Source organism: Chlamydotis macqueenii, chromosome 2 (assembly GCF_036417535.1).
Source record: "Chlamydotis macqueenii isolate bChlMac1 chromosome 2, bChlMac1.mat, whole genome shotgun sequence".
NCBI classification, from domain to species: Eukaryota; Metazoa; Chordata; class Aves; order Otidiformes; family Otididae; genus Chlamydotis; species Chlamydotis macqueenii.
The window spans coordinates 44,352,850-44,375,961 of NC_141557.1; the positions used below are offsets into that span (position 1 = coordinate 44,352,850).

The window sequence follows — 23,112 nt, forward strand, 5'->3', positions numbered from 1 at the left end:
TTAATTACAACCTCATGTCTCCACAACAAACACATCACACATTGAATTCATGCACAAATGTCAGCCCTCAACAATTTTTCTAACGTGGCTGAGTTTGTAATTAAGGGTTTGCATTATTCAGCAAGTGAACTATTAGGGCATGACCAAAGAGCCCAGCTCCACCGCTATTTCCTACAGGATTTTCTCAGATATAAGCAAAACCAGGACAACTGACTAGCTACATTAAGGAGATCATCTGCATGGTCAGAGGTTTTACAGAGCTACAGCTGGGACAGAAAACCCTTTGTGAGTCCCGATCAATGGAAATAACCAGAAAAGCACTTAATTTGCACACCTAACAGATGTTCCAGTCTAGGTCACTATTTATCCATGTGCTTCTCCCTCTCTTTCTTTATGTTATTTTAAAGGTAGACCTATCTTTCTTCTTTTTACAGATGCTTTAAAAAAACCTAAACAAACAATTAAGCAGGATCCTTGGTAGCAGTGCTTAAAATAAATTATTATTATTATTTTTTTTAAATTGGGTGACATTCAGTACAGGGTTTACAGCTGTCAGTCACTCAGCCAACAGCAGCCTTTCATTATCCAAACACAGATCAGTCCTGAAAATAGGAACTAAAAACCCCACTTCTTCAAAATCCAAAGGAGCCTTCTGCTGGGTTGGTGGTCACTTCTAGGTGCTCTTATCTCTCAGACAATCCCACACATGAACTTTGCTGTTATCTAATAGTCTTTGTTAGGAACATACAGAAACACAGCTGCATGCAAAATCCATTTTAGATTTAAGTTCAAGTGATGACCGCATCACGTCTACCTAACAGCACACAACTAAACTAAAGGCTGCTGATCTACTCCAATGTTAAATCATGCTTAAAACTTCCTATTTTTGATTCTGCTTGCATTGAACTACATTCCCTTGACTTGAGGATAGCAAACGATAGCAAACAAGCTTCCAGGCATTAGCAGATAATAACAACTCTTCCAGGTGTTCCAAGCTTTACATGAATCAGCTTTTATCAAGCTGAAAGGAAAGCTGGATTCACCAAAATACAGGTAATCCAAGCTGCTATAAACACGTATGACATGGCCTCACAATTTTGTGGTGGAAACCGGAGATTAGAGTCTCACATTAATAAATTCACTGATTAGGCAAGAAAAACATTTCAAATAAAGTAGGACATACAGAATAGGTTATTTGCTCCTTTTCACCTGAACATAACCGTTAAACAATTTTTAAATTACAAAGTTATCATAGTAAATGGTCTTCCGGAAGATCACGCTACAACAATGAATAGACTCTGCATTACACACAAGCAGACTAAACGTGACTATTATTCTTGGATAATTAGCCTCAGAGCTGCAACATATTAGATGAACGTAGGTAGTGTCACTGGATAGCCGTGCAACAAGACATACTGCCCTGGTTAATCACACGCAATTTCATCCCGTCACATCCAAAGCATTAAGGATAAGGAGGCTTTGAAATGTTTATATAGAAAATATTAAATTAGGAATAAACCATTTTTTCCTCCGCCATCAGCAAGGATAATGAGGCAGGCAATGCTCAATGTCAGAATTTAAGACCGTAAAAGCCATAAAGTGCAAAAAAGCCCCACTTTCAAAACCAAGTAATTAGATTAGACCAAATCTGTAGTAAGTATCTCTTTTATAGATTTTGTCTCATGTAATCTTGAGAATCACAGACAAGCATCTCTGATTTTTAGGACTGACAGACTTACCACAGGCTTAACCTAAACAAGCCTATTGGAAAGGAAATAGAGCAGAAATATATAGGAAACATTAGCATATGGGTTTTTTTTTGCATAAAATACATCAAGCAGGAAAATGTATTTAAGACCTGGATATGAAGTGAAGTTACCGCATGTATGGTTGGGTACACTGGAAGAAGCTGGATACGTGTTGTACTGTCATAAAGGTTCTGTACAGAGAGCTGTACTCCTTCAAGTCACTTAAAAGATATTGGATAAAAATCCAATCAATGATTGAAAGATGGGAAGCAAAAGGGAAGCACAGGCCAATTTAATTAGGTTCCTACCCACGCTACTGTCTCGCCAACTTAGGACATACATTACAGCAGAATTTATCAGTCAAACTCACCAAGGCTCCATTGCCCAGAGAAAAGACTGAGAAAATACAAGCCTGTATTCTCAAGGGTCTTCAAAACTAAGACTTCGCAGGTGAACAGAACAGAATAATAAAACGGCAGATATGGTTATTTCCAGTCAATCAGATGAGACAATGACAGTACTCCATCTGCTTAGCTACAATCTCTGTTGCACTTCCTACACAACAAATAAACTAGAAATTCTGCATCGAATCTTTCTGGGAAGTGGTACCCCAATCATGACAATCAACCAAGATGAGAAGTTAGTTAGAATTATTCATGATTAGAATTATTCTGTATCTATCTTGCTCTGTATGATTACAAATGTAGGTGAAACAATCATTAAAAGAGAGTAAGTTTCATCAAAACGATGCGATTTTCCCCTCAATAAAAAGATTGCCTACAATAATTGGCTTTTGGTTAGGGGACACTTATAGAGATTGCTTTCATAGACTACTGAAGCCTGCCAGAACATAAACTCAAAGAAATAGTATAGGCCAATACTACTGAGGCTAACACAACCTTCAAGATCTAAAGCAGGACTTAGAGAATGCTTGCATAGCACATTGCAGAGAAGATCACTATCTACATCTGGTATTGGCCTGAAAGCCAGAGAACTACATGGGACCGGGGTTACAGATGTTGGCAAGAACTGCCCCTGCCTACATGCAGAGTACTTGAAACTGTTCCTTTGAAATCTACACCAGAATTGAAAACATGTAGTCCACTGCTGAGGAGAAAAAAAGAAAGGATGCTGCATTGCTGATGCTCTTTTATCATATGCTCAGACCACTGAAGCCATTGCTTCATAGGCTTTCCCATTAACATTGGCAGTCATCGTCTTCTTCCTTGCCTTGGTAAACATTCCTGATATCTCATCATGAACTGTTTCTCAATAAATCTTTTAATTCTGAAGAGGTTAACAGAAATCCATGGGTTTCTGTTGACAGAAATGCCATTGCTGCATATTGTCCGTGCAGGAACCCTACTGAGCAGCAGCAAGCCTGACCATCCACACCCCTGCAACGGGAGAGAAGGGACACGTCACGCTTGCCAGAAATATGTTGGTCTATGAGCATTATGCCACAGCAACAATTGAAAAAGCCATGATCATTCTCCCTAAAAATAAGGCAATTCAGAAATGTCACTTCCGTTGTCACAGTTGATGTCACTGAAGTGTCACTTGGAGTTAATATTAGCCTAATCAAGCCAACTGTAGAGTACTTATAGTATTTAATAGGCTTTTGTATTTGACTTTTGATAAAAAATCTGCATATTCCTAGATATTTTATGAATTTAAAATAGTTCAAAGTTCAACTCCAAAAGAACAGGGAGCTTGCAAGATGTTGTGTTCAAGCAGAAAACGATGTGTTGCCTTGCCAGCTGTGTTGGGCCTTTGGCACAGCGACTCAAAGCAAACGCAAAACCTGAACCCTCTCTCACCAAGTGTGGAACACTTTCAGCCCCTCCGCCTGGGGCCATGGTCTCACAAAGGATTAGGCTCTGCTGCTTTGCTTTGGAGGTAGCAATGGGTCACGGACAAAGCGATGCAGATATAGGGAGGTGCTCAGGACTGGAGACTCCTCCTTCACTCGAGGGGCATCCCAGTTCCTGGTTTGGCTACGTAACCAGGACTCGGCATGCACCCTGGTGCGGTGGCTGCAGTCTTCATTCTTCTAGCGTTGGAGATGAGGTTTGCCTGAAAACCCGCAAGCTGCTGCTCCAGAGTCAGAAGAGCTCCTGCAACACTCCCACTCGTCTGCTGCGGAAGCAAAACTGGGCAGAAATTTCTCTGTGACATCTATTTTCTCTTTTCTTTAGTACGGAGGCTAATGAAGAGTTTCATGTACACATAATTGTCATGCAGAGTAGTTTAATCTCCCTATGTGGTGTTCATGGTCTAAACACACAAAGAAGACAACCTGATTCTCAAAGAAATTAAGTGCTAGGGCATAAAACAAGCAGGCGGGAGGGACAGCGATGTTATTTCCTCAAGGAAGAAAACGATACCTTTGGGATAATGGGTGTCCTTGAGGGAAGGTCAGAGCAAAGCAGCTAGGGTGTCAGAAAGGTGACTTTGCCTTTTAATAAAATACAATTTGCTAAATGCAGACATCCAAGGCAAGTTGGTACAAAGTCACATTTTCTTAACTCCTTCAAACCCAAAAGGCAGCGCTCCCCCTCCCATTGTGGTGCCAAGAGCAGAGGCCCTGAAAGGGATGGAGACAAGGGGCTCTACCCAAAGCATCGACCCCAGCCCTTTCCCACACATAGCCCGCTGTGGGGGTCTCTGTCCACCCCCATTCTTCAGGTCAGGTTGTTTACAGCATGCCAGTCACCTTCAAATCTCTTATGAGCAACAAACAGGCATGATCCATGGAGGGGGAAATTGACCATTTCAGCAAGGCGAAAGAAAAAAAAACCAAAAACCTAAAAACAACCCACTACCTTAGCAGATTTTATTTTAGTTTAAAAGGGATGGGTGCTGGGAGTATCTGCAGCAGTCCCCAGGGAGACAAATAAATGGGTTGTCCACGGATAATGTGGAAAAGGGTGTATGATACCGACATTTATCATGTGCACATTTATAAGCTACGTGTGGTTTATAGCATAATTAATCAGTAGTTGTCTCCTATTCCATACAGAAATGCAGCCTCCAGTCTTTCCAGGCACATTCAGTAAATAACTAATTTATACCCTTCTGCAATCCAAATAATCGTCTCCCTGATGGAAGATTCTGGGAGAAGCAATTCAGATTCCCACACACGGAAACTCAAAAAGTGTACTGGAAGTGCCGTCTCTGTGCATCCTTGGTACCTGCATGCTCAGTCCCTGCAGACTCCGAGATGCTTTCACAACCACTCTGCCACATGTACAAAGCCACGCAGAAATACATGTAGGATTGTGTGTATCTGACTTGAACAAAAGAGAAAGATGGGGAAAACTATCTCCTCAGAGAATCACTGCTGCTTTTCAGCTCTCACCAACAATGCTGCATCTTTCTGTACCCAGTCCTGATTCTGAGAAGTATGAAGCCAGAGTCACAACCCGGAGAAGAACGGGCACCTCTTTTTGAGGTCAGTCAATCAGAAGACACAGAAACATACACTGATGAAAAGTAAATACATAAATTTGAGGATTTTTCCCCTGCAAAAAATCTCACTTGTGTCATATAGAGGAAAAAAAAAAAGTATTCAGCGTAATGTAGGTCCCCTCTTTGTAATTATAACTTGCCACATTTTCACCATTTCTTACTCTATATTTACTATTCTGTTTTGCTGCTGTACAGAGTTTCCTCTACTGCAATCAGCGTGGGTGTCTGGAGTGTGAGCTGTTAGATTTCTGCTCCTCCCCTCACATCAACACGCTGGAGGTTATCACAAGCAGCTACAGTAAGGATCCTGGTTAGAGATTTGCAAGATCTTACACAAAAACCTAAAAGAGTCACTAGAAAGATGATTTTTTTTTTTCCTTAATAGAAAGTTCAAGGAACATATATATATGATTTAATGGGAACAAATAAAAAAAAAAACAAACCTGTGCAAAGTATTTGTGGGTTTGTAAGCCCTATGTTAGCAAGACACAATGTAGTGAAGCATCCGCTGAAACACTGTTCTTCAAAATTCAATTAGAGGAGAACTCACTGCACTTGGAAAAAGCAGAGTGTTTGTCATGCAAAAGTGCTACACCTACCTAAAGAAAAGGAAAAAAAAAAATTTGTCACCTTTTGGACATATCCTTTCCCTCAACATGTATATAAAAAGGAAAAAGGAGGTAATTTTAAAAGAAAAACATCTATATATTTATATATATATATATTTATATACTGCTCTGTCAACCCATAATTGATCCTGCTTTGCAGACAATCACTTAAAAACAGGTAAGCTTTTAAAAAAATTAAGACCGCTTAGACAAAATTACAGTGATATCTTTTCAGAAGAGGCCAAATCACATCCTGTCATATAAAGCAGCTCCATATTACCTTCTATTTTGCTCCCTTTGCATGGATGCCTCACAAAGCATTTCCATTTTACACAAGGGTGCACCCAAAGTTCAGATAAAAAGGAATCCTGCAATTGCCCTTCTTTATTTAGAAGGCCTTAAACACACACATTAACAAAGGATAAAAATCTGGAGTTCTTTAAGGAGCATTAAGGAGGAGCAATGCCTGCAGCTTATGTATTTTTGTGTGTATTTTATCTGCAAGATATTGGCACACAGGCATTCCTCAAAGAACCTATGTAAATTTTATCAGGGGATCATCTCTAATCCGTCCAACATTCCATCTCTGTCTTCAGCAGCTAATGAGTTAAAGATGATAAATACCATTAACAAAGGAAAGAGGATCTTTCCTTTGTTTCCCAAAGAATGCGGAAGCCTGACTTCTAATGTATTTTTATATTACGCAAAGTTCCCTAAGTGAAAAAATTTGCTTCTAGCTTTGTTTATAATTCTGCCTAAAAAAAAAAAAAAAAAAAAAAAATCCAGAGGACAACCATAGTATAAAAGTAATTCAAATTGCTGTTTCCTATTACTGATTGTATCGGTGTGTATATTTTCCCCTTACAGGAAAATAAGGAGCAAATGTACGCTAAGGACACCCAAACACCACAAAATGCACACAGCCTTTCTTCATTTCACAAGAAACTCCTACCAGAGCAAAGAAGAATTTTATATGATCTAAATCATTAGATTAAGATAAGTCATTAAATATTAAATCATCAAATATTACGCATCTGAGCTGTATTTTGGACATAAAATTTGCCATCGATAATCCAAAAAGGGCCCAAATATGCAACTAATGCCACAAATAAGAAAGTAGTTTCAGGTTTGTTGGTTTTGTTTTAACAAACAATAGGTAAAGTACAAAACATACAGCTCAGTCCCACAATCTCTCCTTATGCTGGCTAATGTTTAGGTCTTCAATTAATTCTGAAGGGATTATTTTATAGAGCCAGTAGAAAACAAACCATTAAGCACTAACAGCAGTTGTAGCTTCACGCACTGATTTCATAAAAAAGGGCTGAATGACACAAATGTCATATAAATTCATAACAGAGTTTACCAAAGAGATGTTAGCAAAATATCAACAAAACACATTGACTCAAGTATATAATTAAAAACATGGGGTATTTTATTGTTCTTTCGAACCTGTCCGTTACAAGCCTTACTGACCTCTTCTCTAATGAGAGGGGCAAACGTTCTGTATTATTGAGCAAATAAAATTGCCAGAAGTAAACATACAGCAAGTTTTCCCAAGAAAAATGGCTCTATTTTGAAAGGTTATTTGCAGATGTACTCATTTTAAAGTTACACACATTTCATTACTTAATTTAGATGTTTTGTAAAATCTGCGCATTTATATTTGAAGTCTCACAGATACTAGCATTACACTGCAATTCTATCAGAAAGATAAGAGGAACAATCAACACATTAAAAAAAAAATAGAGCTATCTGCAAGTACAGCCTGGAACTGATAAAAGAGAAAACATTACAAAGTTTTATATAAAAGTGTATCTTGGTTTTTAAGTCTTTTCTTTCACCTCCAAGTTTTACATACAATTTTTTTATTATTTATTGTCTTTTGGATTTGGACACCATTAGAGAAAGAAAACATCTGAGGAACAAACATTATAAATATTTATGCTTTTAAAATATGCCAAGTAGTCAAATTATTAATGTGTCCATTCACACCCCAATTCAGTACAAGACTGGCAGCGACCACACGGTACCATCTTAGGTGAAGCGCCCGGTATGTCGGTGTGCGTTCACAAGGACAGGCGAGCTACTACACTGTGCCTCATTACACAGAAAGAGAACACAGGGCAGTACCCAGTACAACAAGGGGTTTTAAGCATCTGATAAGTCAGAGCAAATTTTATTTTAAGTTTTCAGTGAATCTGGAGAAGAGTAAGGCCCATCCACCCTATTCAGAAGGCTGCCCACTGAAATCCCATAGACTGGCTTACGCAGCACTTCCAAAAAAACGCCTGCTCATGCCCCTGTTGTTTCCCTCCACCTCGTATCTTTATTTTTCTGAAAAGACAGATGCAACCAGATTCTCAGCTGAAGGTATTACTGTAGGATATACAGCAGAAATTATGCTTCCCTATGTAATACAGTATTCTTTGCAGCGAGAGACTGATGGCGATTTGCATGCATAGTAATGGAAGAATAAAGGGGAGGTGGAGAAATAACTGTTCTGTCTGTTCCTTTCCAAGCAGTTACATTACCTTTCTGCACGTTTCTAAACTTTGAACGGTAATATGCAGCTGGTGTAACCAGCTGAAAAGGATCCGGAGCTGATACCAGGATTTCCCCCCCCGCTCCTCATGTCTGTGACAAGCTAGGAAAAGTGCATACCTCTACATTTAAACACGTAAAGCAAGACTGTAGTCCAACACAAGCGCATGCAAGGACAGACATTCACGTCTCATATTTAACTGAAAGCAATCCTAAACCTGTGTGATGCAAATACATCTGACACGGTACTGATTATAAAGATTTTTTTTGCCATTCACTATGACCACTAGTATTTTACCACTACTTTTGCAGAGTAATCTGTGATCAAAGAAATAGCATTAAAAAAAATAAAATATTTTAAGTCCTTCTGGTATACCCCACCCTCTCCGAGTTAAACTCGGGCAGCTATAGAAAGAACACACAGGGCTATCTATTCAGAGGCAGCACCGTGAATATATTCAATTAAAACTGAGAAGCATCATCTTGAAAAAGGGGATACGGCAACTACATTTCCCACCAGAGGCTAGACCTCACCTCAAGTGATACACTACATGCTCTTGCAAGCGGAAATAATTCTTCCTTCCCATAAAAAAAAAAAAAAAAAATTAAACTAAAAATCCGTGGCCGTAAGGAGGAGGAAACTCTTACCTTCATTCCTTTCGAAGAAAAATAAATAAATAATGACTAAATAAATCAGCAAAAGAGCCTGGCTCCACCACCTCGAACAGAAAACGGATCTCAGAAGGTGCCGAGAGCGAGCGAGCCGGCGTGCAGCGAGCGCCGAGGCAGGGGCGACTCTGCTCGTGCCCCTTTTTCCGGCAGCAGGCATGACAATGCGCGAACACCCCCTCCACATCACAGCAGGCAACTGTAGCCAGGAGACAGAGGTGCTTAAATTAGAAAACCGCTGCCAGAGGAAATAAACGGGAACCACAGCGACCCCCTCGACCCCAGCAGCTATCAAATCCGGGAAGATATAGTGCACATCTGTTTTACGAGGCCCCCAGGGAGCTCCAACTCCAGCTACTTACCCTGTCTGCATTATTAATAGATGTTAATGGCTCCATTATATCGAAAAGAAGCCTCTTCCTCTTTATAATATGGAAATTCCAAGTTTAAAAAAAAAAAAAAAAAAAAAGGAAAAAAAAAACCTCTACACACCATGAGGCAGCAAAGAGCTCCTTGGTCCTGCTAACTGCAGAACTGCACCCCCCGCTCCACCCTGCCTTCTTCCCCAGCCACCCTCAATATACTGATTTGGTAGCCAAAAATCAATGCAAGGCAGTAAACAACTGCAGTAAAGCAAACAGGCAGACAAAGACTTCCTGCCATAAGGCAATTCCTGAATACATGATTTTCTTTCAAGTAAGGTTCTGAAAAATTTCAGCTAGAGCATATACATATAGATTTTCATGCAAATGATGCAGCGTAAGGCACGGAATAAACCCACCCCATTCGGCTATTTCTTGCCTATCTAAATAGACGGGTTTATTTCTTCAGCAGAAGTTATCCGTCACCTCAAAAAGTATTATTTAGACTGACTCAATGACAAAGTATCCTCTGTCAAGCCTTTGATTTAGTTGATGAATAAAGGAATGTGATCCTAAAGTATCCCTAGGCTGTGTTTTTGTTAATGCAGGGATTTCCTCCGGGTCCTTTCACCCTCAAGGTAGGCGTACTGCAGTCATGCACCAAAGTGTCAGAAGACCTTCCACAAAAGATATTGACCTATTTTAATCTGATCCATGTATAAATGCAATGGAGCTACCGCTGGGAATAAAGCGAACCAAAGATGTATTTTTAACCCCTTTATAGCACCGTACGCAGGAGGAACAAATTCACATGGAGAACAAACGCATCCTCAAAGACCGTACGAGAATGTCGTTTGCTCTAACCCGATCTCTTCCACTGATGTTAAGAGTCATGTGAAATGCTACCGTTTACTCAAAGAACCAGGTACATCATCTCTGCAGTTTAGTATTGCTGTCAGATAATTTTGATTGGCTTTAAAAAAAAAAAAAAAGAATCACAAAAAATCAAAAACCAAAACAAAAAAAAACCAAGAAATGCCAAAATGGTAGGCTTCACCTAGTCACCTTTCACTCCGCTACACAAGATACCGATTTTAACTCAAATAGAAAAACACTGCAACATCTCAAATCATAAAGGAAAAAAAGCTATCCTTAAGGATGGCAACACCCCAGCGTTAATTGCGCGATGAAATTTTTGCATATGGGGAGGGGGAGGTGGGGTGGGGAGAGCGGACGTGTCAAGAATCACCTTCTCGCGCTGCAGATGCATGCTGCAGCTGTTTGCTGGCTTTCGATAAATGAATGAAAAGTGCCGCTAATTCTTCCAAGACAAATGTAACCGATTGGCTTTGTTGCTTGCTTGCCTCTGCGGCTTTTGAGACCACGCAAGTACGCTGCAGACGCGAAATCACAGGGTCTGGCTGTATTAACTGAATTACAGACAGCGCTGATGTGATCATCTTCATCTCTCTCGCGCGCTCTCTAATTATTTATCCAGATCAAGCCTGACTGCTGGAAAATTAGCTCTCTACAGGAGGTAACTGAGCTGAAAGGTTCTTTTTACCAAGAAATGATGGGCTGGCCTCTAGCAGTACATACGCCAGCGTGCAGTTGTAAGGAAAAGTCACAAGATGTAAATTGGCAAGGAGAATTCTCTTCCTCCCAGAAAAAGAAATAAGACATTTTTAGAAGGTATGAAAATACAAATGTATTTATACAGGCAAACAAAATAAGTTACTGTCCAAATTCCTGACCCTGAACTTAGAAGAATTTACTTAAAATAGGAAGTGAGGAGATGTATATTGGTCATATCCTCTCGTCATTGCTTTATACGTTCGTTCCCACTTGCTTGTCTACAAACAAGTTCATCATATTTCACTTACACAAGGATTTCACTTCTTGCCAGCAGCCGCAATGAGACCAAGTTTTAGTTCTGATGCTTAGGGGGAAGAAAAAAAAAGAAAAAAAAGAAAGAGAGCAACATTTCAGTCACTTAATCAAACCAACTTACAACAGAATGAACAAAGCATAAAAAAAAGAGGATAATAGATTTTTAAGCTCAAGATACTGCTTTAGCCTGTAGCAATCCAAAAAGCAACTGTGAATGTATTTTTATTTTCCATTTAATTTTGGCTTTTTTTTTTTTTTTAAAAAAAAAAGTGTTATTCAACCTGCCAGACAAACAAGGGTAGTTTAAAAGGAATAGCTTTGAAATTATTTTCCAATTAGCGAGACTGTCATTATGAGCTGATTTGCTGTATTGCCTGCGTATATGGAAGTACACATTTTTAATACGCTTTAATGCACACTTCGGTCCAATTCTAGTCACATGTAAGCCAGTATAAATTTTAGTGCTAGAGAGCTTTAACTTACCATTTGAACCATTAAATACACAAAACATTGATAGTAAAACAATGCAGCTGTATGAAATACAAATATGTTGATTTTGATACCGACGAGCTTTGGAACTTAATCATTAAAAAAAAAAAAAAAAAAAAGAAAGGAAAAAAAAAAAAAAGCAGCAGATTCCAGGCTTAATCTCTTTGCTTGCTGCATTTGCAGCAGTTTCAGTATGTCAAGCCTTCCCTGATCTTTTAATTGCACTGGGTGTTATGCATGCCAGGGATGGATGAGAATAGTTATCAACCCACCTGACTGCAGAACAAAGAGCATTTTTTCTTCCAGCATTTGTTAGGGATGCTTGAGCCACACCCTGTCATCCGTACAGAACACACTCTTTCGCACATTTTCCTTTTTCCTACTCACACCAAGACACGATTTCTTCCCAATAATACAATATTAGCCATTCTCTACAATTACTACGTTGGGTTTCACCTTTTATTTCAATCCCCTGTGGGTTTATTTTTAAGGGAGGCAGAGGGGTTGCAGGCGCAGCTGCGTTTCCCACAGCGAGGGGAGTCCCTGGGCCTGGATGCCTCAGCGCCCCACAGCTCGGATCCCCTTGCTCCCCTTGGGATGCTACCGGAAGATGAGGGGCCTCACCTTCCTCGCTTGGTCGAGGGAGAGGGCACAGCCTCCGGAGCATGGTTTTAGACCAGGCTGATCAATCCTGGGATTTGAGGGCAGATAAGGGATGAAGAGAAGGGAAAAAAACAAACAAAAAAAAACCAACAGAAAACCAAAACCAAATACAAAAACAAGAGCGGAAGCCGTGTGTCTGGCTGCTCTTCCCACCAGCCCCAGGCACCTGCCTGTGGGGTCAAAACACTCCAGGCAGCATTAACCCCTAATGCTGATTTGCCAAACCACGCGCTCCCCATCTCACTGCTTCAAATCTTCCAACAGCTGGGAATTTGTGAGGTTAAGCTCCTCTCGGCCTGGGCGATAGCCACGGAAAGGCTGTTCCCCTGCCATTCTGTGCAAAGACCCTTCGGCCTTCCATTTCTCACCAACACTCCCATTAGTGCCATGGATCACGCACAGCACCTGGCCCCTCCAGAAATGGATACAGGAACAAAAACCCTTGAAGAGTAGCTACACAACACCCAGAAGGATACTGTGGGTTTTTTTTTTCAGATTTGTATAAATGAGGCATATTCCTGACTTGATCTATTTATAACATAAGCAAACAAGGTAAAGCAAGATGCAGACAATGTGAAAACTGGTACCTGCAAAGCAGCCCACATCCCTTTTCCTGCCTGTCAGAAACACAGAATCATGGAATAGTTTGGGTCGGAAGGGACCTTTAAAGGTCACCTAGTCCAACACCCCTGCAGTGAGCAGGAACATCTCCAACCAGATGAAGATGTCCCTGCAACATCTCGTGCATCACCTCAATTTTCTGTTCCCAGAAGTCTGGAGGCAATCCAGACACCACAGCTTCTAACACTGCCCTCACCGACTTCTTCATGAGGTTGTAGTGACAACTCGGCTGCATTTTTGGCAGCTCCATAACAGCAGGTAAGCTGCAGGCATCCTTAACAGCCAAGCAGGCAGCTCTTTCACTCTGCATAATCCTGAGGCATCAAAGTTACACCTTCTGCCCTATTGAAAGTAGCAGGAATGGTGTTTTTTCCCCCCATGTTTCAGGACAGGTGGAGTTAAGGGATGTCTTGACTTAGCCTGGATTATTTTTGCAAGCAGGAGTAGAAGGTTTACTTGGTCTTTTCTGTTTCCCTGACAGAGCACACACATCTGATGTGCCTTCCAATCCCAGCCCAACAGGGCAAACCAGTTTGAGAATCAGCAATGCTATGGTCTCCATGAGGTTTGGTGTACGGTGCTTTTTTTTTTGTTTGTTTGTTTTAAAAAGAGCTTTTGTTCAGCTGTTCCGTGGTATTTGATACATTATCATCCCCCAGCCATGCACCACCGTGCGGAAGCCACGATGCTCTCAGGCTACGGCTAGATTCTGCGTCAAACAGCACAAAGAAACTGTTGCCACTTCAACCTTTGAGACGCAGAAAAACAGAACCCCTTTAACTTTTCATCACATGATTCTGGAATAACCAGCAGAGTCAGCTTTAAAAAAAAAAAATTAATCTGTATATCCCAGGACACATTAGACTACCAAGCACTGAATGTTCTCATTACTATTTTGAAGTGGGGTGTGGGTGGAGATACCTATTGAAGCTTTCTAGCTGCTGCCATTGCTGCTTATGAGGTATGTCTTTTCAGAAATCCCTGCTCCTAAGAAGCCTGAACGTCCATCTGTGCATCCTCCGGGATGCATCAAAGAGAGAAGCTCTTGCACTACCTGTTTTTCACAGCACAGCTGCACGGGCATGCCAGCCTGCGACAGCACCCAGGTCTGCTGCAGGCATAGCAGCAGCCAGGGAGGAAGAACAAGGAGAGTCGTGAGGGGAAGTCAGAGACTGGGATGGCAACTGAGAAACACGCAGGCAGCGGGTTATGGGATGCTGATGTAACTAGGCAGGAGCTGACAGTCAACAGGAAAAACCCCAAACACACTTTCCACAAGACAGCAGATTAGTGGCTTTTAAGACACCTTGGCGGCAAAGGCAGCACAGTACGGGAGGAGTATGCATCCCAACTCCAGAAGCTTGCTCCACCACAAGTTGCCACACGCTTCAGCCAAGCCTTGCAAGAGTTTAACAGACACGGGTGGTGCAAAGTCAGTGGCCACTCTCCCACAACTGCTCGTAGTGACCGGAGGTTCCATGTGTATTGCTGAGGCTGCGCAGGTACCAGGTGGCAGCAGGGGCTTTCCTGATGCACCTGCCCACTGAACATGCTGCACCCTGCTAGATGCCCTGTCACACTCCAGTTTCTGGGGGAAGGGTTTGCTGAATTTGCATGGAGCCTCCAATCTGTTTTCCCAGCACAGCTGGATGATTTAATACCTGCTCAAGGTTTAGGCAAATGGGTGACTTTAGTATACAGTGACTTTAATGTTGCTGAAAACATATCTGAAGGAAAACCAGAAGGTCTCCAGAGCACTGACATTGCATGAATAGATAACAAGCCCTAAAATTAAAAAAGCCATACAGGGCATCACAGCTCTCAGTACGAACAGATATGTGAATACTCAACACCTTTCTAAGAGATGCTAACAGTGAGTCTGCACAGTTTATCCACTGTGAGGTGTCTCTTTCAGTATAGTAGCTGTACCTGCTGAAACCAAAAGCAGAAGACCAGCACATTTTAATGGGAGGACAACTGAGCTCGCAAGTACCAGGACTTCTTAGTTTTTAGATTGCAAATGTGCTGTTAATCCCATTACCATTCAACCTTTGCTCCCCTCAGCCAGGCTGTTTGTTGTCCAGCTGGACACCAGCCTCCTGGCACACAGACGGCAAGACGCACGTTCCCAGGTCCTCCGTGCCTAGTGTGCTCGCAAGCCCCAGTGAGCCCCCTGCAGCCCTGCAGCATCTAGGCGACCCATCAGCTCCCTTTTCTGACATACACTGCATCTTCCCTCCCAGAAACCTCTACTCACCTCCCATCAGCTTTCCCTGGAAGAAATCTTAATCCTGCTGACCTTTTTGAATACAAGTTCTCCTGCCCTTTATTATTATTATTTTTTTTTCAGTAATCCTTATCTCTAATTGTGCTCAGGCACACTTTTTGTTCTTTGTGCAAATTTCAATTCCCTGTGCAAGTGTAAAGTTGTTGCTGTAGATCTTTGGGAGTCTTTCCCTCCCTCCCAACCTCCTTTTCTGCCTTTGAAATTGCTTCCCTATTTAAAGCCTGCCAACCTTGCAAGCTGTTTTTCAACCATACCCAGTTCTCCCATTGCTTTGTCAGGAGCGCTGGACTGTCTTTTACAGTTGGAGACAGTGATGATAAATGACAGCCTCCATAATCCAGCAAGTGATGCTGTCCAGGGGCGAAAGCCACAGGCAGATGTGGAGCCTTCCTGCTGCGCACAGCGCAGAGGGAACAGGGCACATCACTCACAGCAGTGAATCCCATCCACGCTCCAGTTTCTCAGCTCCAAACAGTGTCAAAGCCCCCTGTGCAGGGTATAGAACACACAGCGCTTCCCAGTTTTCTCTGGCCAGACATCGCTTTTGCTTAAAAACACAAAACAAGGGGAAAAAAAAAACCCTTTTCCCCAAAAGAAGGCTGCATGCAACTCTGTACACACCCTATTTCAGTAGCTCTGATACTGGCAGCCATGCATTCAAATGCTCTGGGGATCAAGCCTTTTTTCCAGGAAAGCTGTCCCTATTTTTTGAAGGAGCCTGCGGGGAGGAGGTTTTGAGAAGCAGAGATTCAAACCACACTTCCCACCTTACCCCTGCAAAGGGGGTTATGAAGCAGGAGTGCCAGCCAGGAGCACACTGCACTCCTTCCCAAAAGATCACAAACATCTTGACAAACATTAGACCTCACAGCATGCTTGCAAGAAGTCGATAAACGCCATTTCCACCACGTCACCCAATTCTTCGCTGGAAAAGCAATTCTGGAGGGAAGGTTTATCTATGTGTCCAAGGTCAGGCTTGGCATCTGTGACAAATTGAGCTGTCTTAAGTCCCTGCACATCCAGCCTTCAATCCTAGACTTAGTCACCAGGCAGTGCCTCTAACTTTTAAACAGGAAGCTTTGAAGGAGATATATAGAGATATATATATATATATATATTTTTTTAATAGCCTAGCTAAAGAACTGGAAGATGTGATGAGGCTGCACTTCTGGAATCAACTGAAGCATCATCCTCTCCTTTGGGAGTACGCTTTGCCCTCCAAGCTGCGCAGGCTGTGCCCATCCTCAGTGTCTCTCAGGACCAGTAATGTACCAGAATGGGGGTGGATGGAAAGCAGGGCATAACTCACACTAGAAGTGCCTGGGTTTCATCCAGTTTTCTGTCTGGTCCTTCCTTGTCTCCCTTGGACCTGGTGATCAGTCAACAGCAAAGATTTAAGACACAGCCAGCAGCATCTTCACTGATGCAATACCTACCACAGCATGCCAAGAGTGCTTCCACCGACTTCCAGTAAATCCACAAGTCCTCAAAGGTGACCTGCAGCCAGAGATAGTTAGAATCACAGGATAGTTTGGGTTGGAAGGGACCTTTCAAGGTCATCTAGTCCAACGCCCCTGCAAGGAGCAGGGACATCTTCAACCAGATCAGGTTGCTCAGAGCCCCATCCAACCTGGCCTTGAACATTTCCAGGGATGGGGCATCCACCGCCTCTCTGGGCAACCTGTTCCCGTGTTCCACCACTCTCATTGTAAAAAATTTTTTTCTAATATCTAATCTGAACCTACCTCCCTCTATTTTAATAGTATTACCCCTCATCCTATTGCAACAGGGCCTGCTGAAGAGTTTTGCCCCATCTTTCAACTTATGTTGAGTTCCAAAGCTCTAGTACCTGCTCTGGCAAGGCAAGGCTCCCAATCGCCTCCAAGCAGCTGTGCAACGCGTGGCATGAGTCACCAACTGCTAGACAGAGATTTTTCTTTCTTTAGGCTGAAGTAACCCTGTTCTGGATAAGTTATCTAACTCCGCACTGGTGGTAAGAGACTCTTGTGGTGCTTTTTGCAGGCCCTCCTCTCTCAGGAGGACACAGTGCAAGGGGAAGGGGACACTTGCGTGACAGCTGGTGGGGCACGCCTCAGCTCAACAGCAGGCAATAGCACCATTCCCCCTGGCTGCAGTGACAACCACCACTTTTTGTCCCAACCTTGTGAATATTTGTTTTAAGAGGTCTTGATGAGTCAGGCAGCTCAGGATGAAAGTCCACAGTGTGCCAGCAAGCTGAGTGAAAACACTGAGCTTGTGCTAACAGAGCTGTTCAAGGATGCAAGGAGTGCAAGGTGCATCTCAAAGCAAAGCGCTCTCAGCTTGGCTAAGGGCACTATGAACCAGCACCAATGAAAAATTTGGGGCAGAGCTCTCACTGCTGTAAGCACAGCCCAGACAACTAGAGGCAGCCATTTTCCTCCAACATGCTCTGAAACTGCCTGTGGCATCATCACCTTGATAGTTAACCAAAATAATAATATAAGTCTTTTCCATCAGTTGCAGTTTAAGTTTAGACTAGATCTTTTTTTTTAAAATAATAATTCAGATTTAAGCTCACATTGTAGTAAATCCTTAAAATAATCTATTTCTTATTTGTGAGCCTCCAAGACAAAACCCAGTCTTCACCAGAACAAAGAGCAGCCAAAAATTCAAGCAGACCTCTCTATCACCTGCAGCTCCTGGCAGCAGGATACAGGGGCACAATGTGTCCCATCAGGACAATGAGGAACTTGTGTCTAGCCTTGCACCTTCCTGCACATAAAGCCTGCATCAGTCTCAAAGATTGGCCTTCCTTCGCATGCTGCTCCTTAGTAGAGAAGATGGAGAAATTAAATCTATTCAGCAGGGAAAGCAGTCTTTCCCAGTAAGGAAAAAAAAAAAAAAAACCAAAAAACCCAACAAAAAAAAAAAAAAAAAAACCACCAAAACATTTTTCTCATCTCTGTCTTCCTTGTTCATGTTTTTTCCTCTTACGCTTTAAGAAAGACTAAAGTCCAAATTTACACAAAGACTAACAGCATATTGCTGAACTACTAAGGACCACATTCACTGCAAAGGGTGAACAGCACAAGTCCACAAGACAAATTGCTGCTTTACATCAGTTAAGGAGGTCACCCTTTATTTTTTATCTGGAAACTCATGTTTTTGCTCATAAAGTATAAAAACATTAAAATGCGATCAGGTCCTTCAGCTAAAATAAAACAACAAAATCCAAGAAGTGTCTTGGCTTAGTTAGAAAGACTGAATTTCTTCCCAAACATCCCTAATTTTAACTGATTTATATGTGAGACAAGCAGTTAAAAAGAAAGCAGCTATTTTTCCACACAGTAAGACCCGCTGGGCAAACAAAACCGTATTCGTTATTTACCTTGGGGCAGGACCCAGAGTCCTTAACCAGGTTAAGGGCCCTATTGTGTTAATCTTTACATTAGTCCCATGTAACATGCACCATATTTAAACAAAATAATGTAAATCCCTCTTTAGTAAGGGGGCTGGGGAACGACACAACACCAGCCCCCTCCTCCCTACACACACACACTGCGGTATAACCTGCCACCTTCTATAAACGCTGCCATTTGTCTTTTCTTTAGATGCATTGCAGGAATATTTCCATATAAGCCCTATTATAATAAAAACGACAGTGTGACAAACAGCTTTGCAAATAGGTCTGCTGCTCCAACAAAGCACAGACGCCACGCACCGATTTGCAGAAATATCCCATATAATTCACAAGTGCTACCAGTTGATTTGAAATCCAGTAAATTTAGGTGGTCGCTTTATCTTCTCCATCACTATACGTGCCTCCTTACATGGACCTGAAGAAGTAGTGCATGTGCTCTACTCCTGCGACCGTTCCCCCAATCCCTTCTCCTCCCCTCCAATTTACACTGATTACAGGTTTCAAAGTCTTGGAGATTTATTTTTAAGTTCTATTTAAAATGCTGATTTTTACTTGTTTCCTTTTCATCTAGATCAATACTGCACAGATGATAAATATGCACCATTTACCATCTATACTTTTTCATCTTAGCATTGAATATCCTACAGTAAGCTTAAGAAAAATGTTCCTGGATAGCACTCACATTCCCCCTCTTTAGCCTGTTCCCTATTTTACCTCTAAAACAATACCTAAGCCCAAGTGTGACCTATTAACACAGGCACCCATTATAACATTCATATAGTAAGTGCAGCAGAAACAAACTGCGTCTCAAGATGTTCGCTGCTTATTTTAAACTTTAATCTTATGATGATACTTCAGCGTATACATTATTCTTTGCAAAACATTGCCCCAGTGTTAAGACATCACCACATTGGTTTTCTATTCGGTCTTCACAGAGATGAGAAGCCACCATTTTCTTTTTGATACATGCAAATTAAATTGTTTGTCTCTACAGAAAGTGTAAACCACAGAATTCTGCATTTCAGTGGTGATACTGTCACCTAGCATTAAAAACGAGTATTAACTTATAAATGAACCCCCTCAATCATGTTCAAAGGAAGCAATTAAGCATTCAACGGTCTAACAACACCGCACAAATATTAGTTTTCGTATTTCCAAGGTACCTCACAACCATGTAAATTTCCTCTCACACTGATGATCATCTGCATCAGAACAATCAGACTCCTGTACAGCACAATTTTCCATCGATTCAGGCTTACTAGAGTCTTGCACAAGCTATACAATTTATACTGCTTCAAATTCCACAAAACAGAAATAGCTGCTTACACATATCTGGGATTATTAGACTTGATTTTACATTCTAGAGCCTTAAAAAAAAAAAACCAACAGCGTCTTGCAAGTATCCTGCTTATGAAATGCTACAAATTCTTTAATAATCATGCAGTTTCTCCAGCATTTAAAGAAGCTCAAATTCATTTTTCTAGCAAGAGCATTTAAGAATGCCTTATCTCATTAAAATAAGGTTTTTAAACAATGCCTACATTTAACTCACATAATGCACTAGGTTTTCTGTAATTATCTAGTAATTCCAACTATTCAGTAATACAGGAGACTTAAAGCGCAGCTTAGGAACAGCCAGATTTGTGTTTTCCAGCAACCCTGTGAAACTCGTGTGGAGTTAATTCATTGCACTGACAAGAAAAGAAACCTTAAAAACAGCCAGGCAAAGTAGTTTAGCAGCTGTATACGGGGCTTTTCTTTTGCTCCAGGCTTTAATAATTTCAACAGGCACTATGTCACAAATAATAATCTTTCAAACTCTGAATAGCCACGCTGCGATAGGAACCACAGCCGCCAAGAGACGTAGCTTCTCTAGCGATGCACAAAAATCCCAATGTAGCGGGTGGCGACTGAAAGATACATTCATTAACTTTGTTTTCCCCCCCGTCTTTAAAAAGGTCAAGTGCGATGCCAGCTGCCAGACGATCACTTTGTTTCAGACATTTTTATTAGACAAAAGGCTTACAGTTAGCACTGCATTGTGCCCCACCCAGCTGGCAGAGAATTGTCATCTTCTCACTCCATTAGGCTGTAGGGCTGTATTACAATTTTCTAATTAAGCATTCCCTCTGCTACATGTGTCTACCTTAAAAAACAAACAAACAAACAAACAAACACACTCTCTTCTTTTCCCTCCCCTCCCAAATAGTCTTTTGGCAGGTCAGATACGAGGAGGAAAAATCCTATGAATGAAACAATGAAGGAAAAGGAGAGTACTGGCCTTTTCCTGTAATAGCGTCTCGCATGTCCCTCTCACTTGCTGGTTTCTTAAACTAAGGGACCAATTCTTTAAAAATGAAGAATTACCAGAAGAAGAAAAAAACAAAAAACAAAAAACCAAACCAAACCCTTCACCAAAGCACCCACTTCCTCCTAAAAACAGGCAAGCCTATATCGGTCAATTATTTTTCCTCAAAATATTTTGAGAGCAAGGATTTTTACACACACACACTACATCAACCTCACTGTATCTGCATATAGCATAGGAAATGTAATGGTTAAAATAAGACGAAGTCAATGTTACTGTTTCCTCTCCTTGCACCGCACATATGTATTGACATTACTACACAAATGCACAGTATGTGAAAAGAATGTTAAAAAATTTATACTTATGAAATCCAAGTTACAAGATTTTTTTTCAATAAACACATGAATTTAACCATGTAATTCATAAGAACAGTAAACGACAAGTCTCTCGTGAAAGCATGTTGCATTTACCTAATCACTATTTATGTGACTGATTTGAGGCAGTCGTACCTTAATATTAAACATCAAGTAGGCACTGTGAGAAAATACTGAAGACACTGCTGAAGTACAGAAAATATTTCCTGTTTTCAAACAAATTTTAAGTAACATCACGTTCTCCTATGTCTCTCTATGCACGCTCAGCTTAATTAAAAAGAACTCGTAGCCCTCATCTATCTTTTAAAACGCAAGCCTGACTAAGACTAGCCAACAATAATACTGTATTGACACAAGTCAGAACGGAGCATCATTTAGCTTGATGTATTCACAGGAAAACAACCAGGTAGGACATGGCTTTCAAGAGAAGGTCCAATTCCCTCCCGCCTTCTATTTCTAAAACCGATCTTATGAGCACCCATTAGTTCTCCACTCCAAGGCACCTTTTTTAAAACCTATTTTGACATCTCCAGACAGCCATCGTGCATCTATGCAGTATTAGGTTTTCAGAAATGTGGACTTCTTTTCAAGGTAAAATGCAGGCATATTAAGAAGAATCACTTCTTACACTAATATTTCCCAGCGTGTATATGACAGAATTCTATTAAACCACAATTAGTTATCCTGCGATAAAATGCAGCCAACTCTTCCTTTCTGGATGGGTACTGAATACGTAGATGTCTCATGCTGGTAGGACAGTTCATGTTCTTATTACATTAAAACCACTATTTTCACATGAAGTAAGTTGTATTTGTTACCATACCTTAGTTTCGCTTTGTCATTTTCATCTATTCATTGACTCTTGAGTGGTATTAATGAAACCCTTGGGGTACCTACCTTCCTACATTTCAATGGCTCAAGAAAGACCATAACATTGCCACAAATTAATTGAAATATATCTCATTATTTCACCGGGAATAGATGCTGGTCATGCGAGCACTGGAAATACAGGCAAATTCTTTCCTCGTTACTTTCTTTTTTTTTTTTGGTATGAAAAGCAGAGCCTTTCAGACATTACCCATGATGCCTCCCAGCCAAAAACATCTGCAATATGCTATGTTCCCTGTTTGTCGCAATCAACCCGCCTATTTAAAGAGGGGGGAAGAAACCATCAACCTACCAAAACCCACACACAAGCGAAATTCATAGGAACACCCCTTGTACTTACATGTTGCTCTGAGCCGCGCGCAGGAAGGTAGCTGTGGCAGTGCCAACCGTGTCGAAGACCTGCAAGACCGGGGTATTGGTGAAGACGTTATTTGTTGGCTTTGTGACTTTCCACCATAAAACATCCCCTGCTTCCCCTGAACAAGCTACGCTTTTGCTAATGACGCTCTCATTTTAAATGCGGTTTGTGAGAGATGGGATAAGAAGAAATGTTCTAGGTATTTTAACCTCTTGATGCTATAGCTGTAATGCAAGAATGTTTAGGAAACACCTAAAATGCATGTTTGTAAATAAGTATTTCCTTCCCACTAAATCAGTAAGGGGGGAGAGGAGAAGGGGGGGGAAAAAAAAAAAAAAAAAGCCAGCCTTTGCACCATGCATTTCACACCTTCAGGAATAGTTAAGATAACTGGTAGGACACGCAAGGTGATGGCTGAAATCAAGGTCTCCT

The 23,112-nt window shown here is 41.3% G+C and overlaps 1 long non-coding RNA gene across 1 annotated transcript in view; it reads right to left on the reverse strand.

Annotated features, from left to right (window-relative positions):
• Positions 1 to 22,722, reverse strand: part of LOC147601641 (uncharacterized) — a 64,514-nt gene extending 41,792 nt beyond the window's left edge. The window contains exon 1 of the long non-coding RNA XR_015257825.1: positions 22,663 to 22,722. This is a non-coding gene — a long non-coding RNA (uncharacterized LOC147601641). The remainder of the gene's footprint in view (positions 1 to 22,662) is intronic.
• Between the last annotated feature and the right edge of the window lie 390 nt (positions 22,723 to 23,112).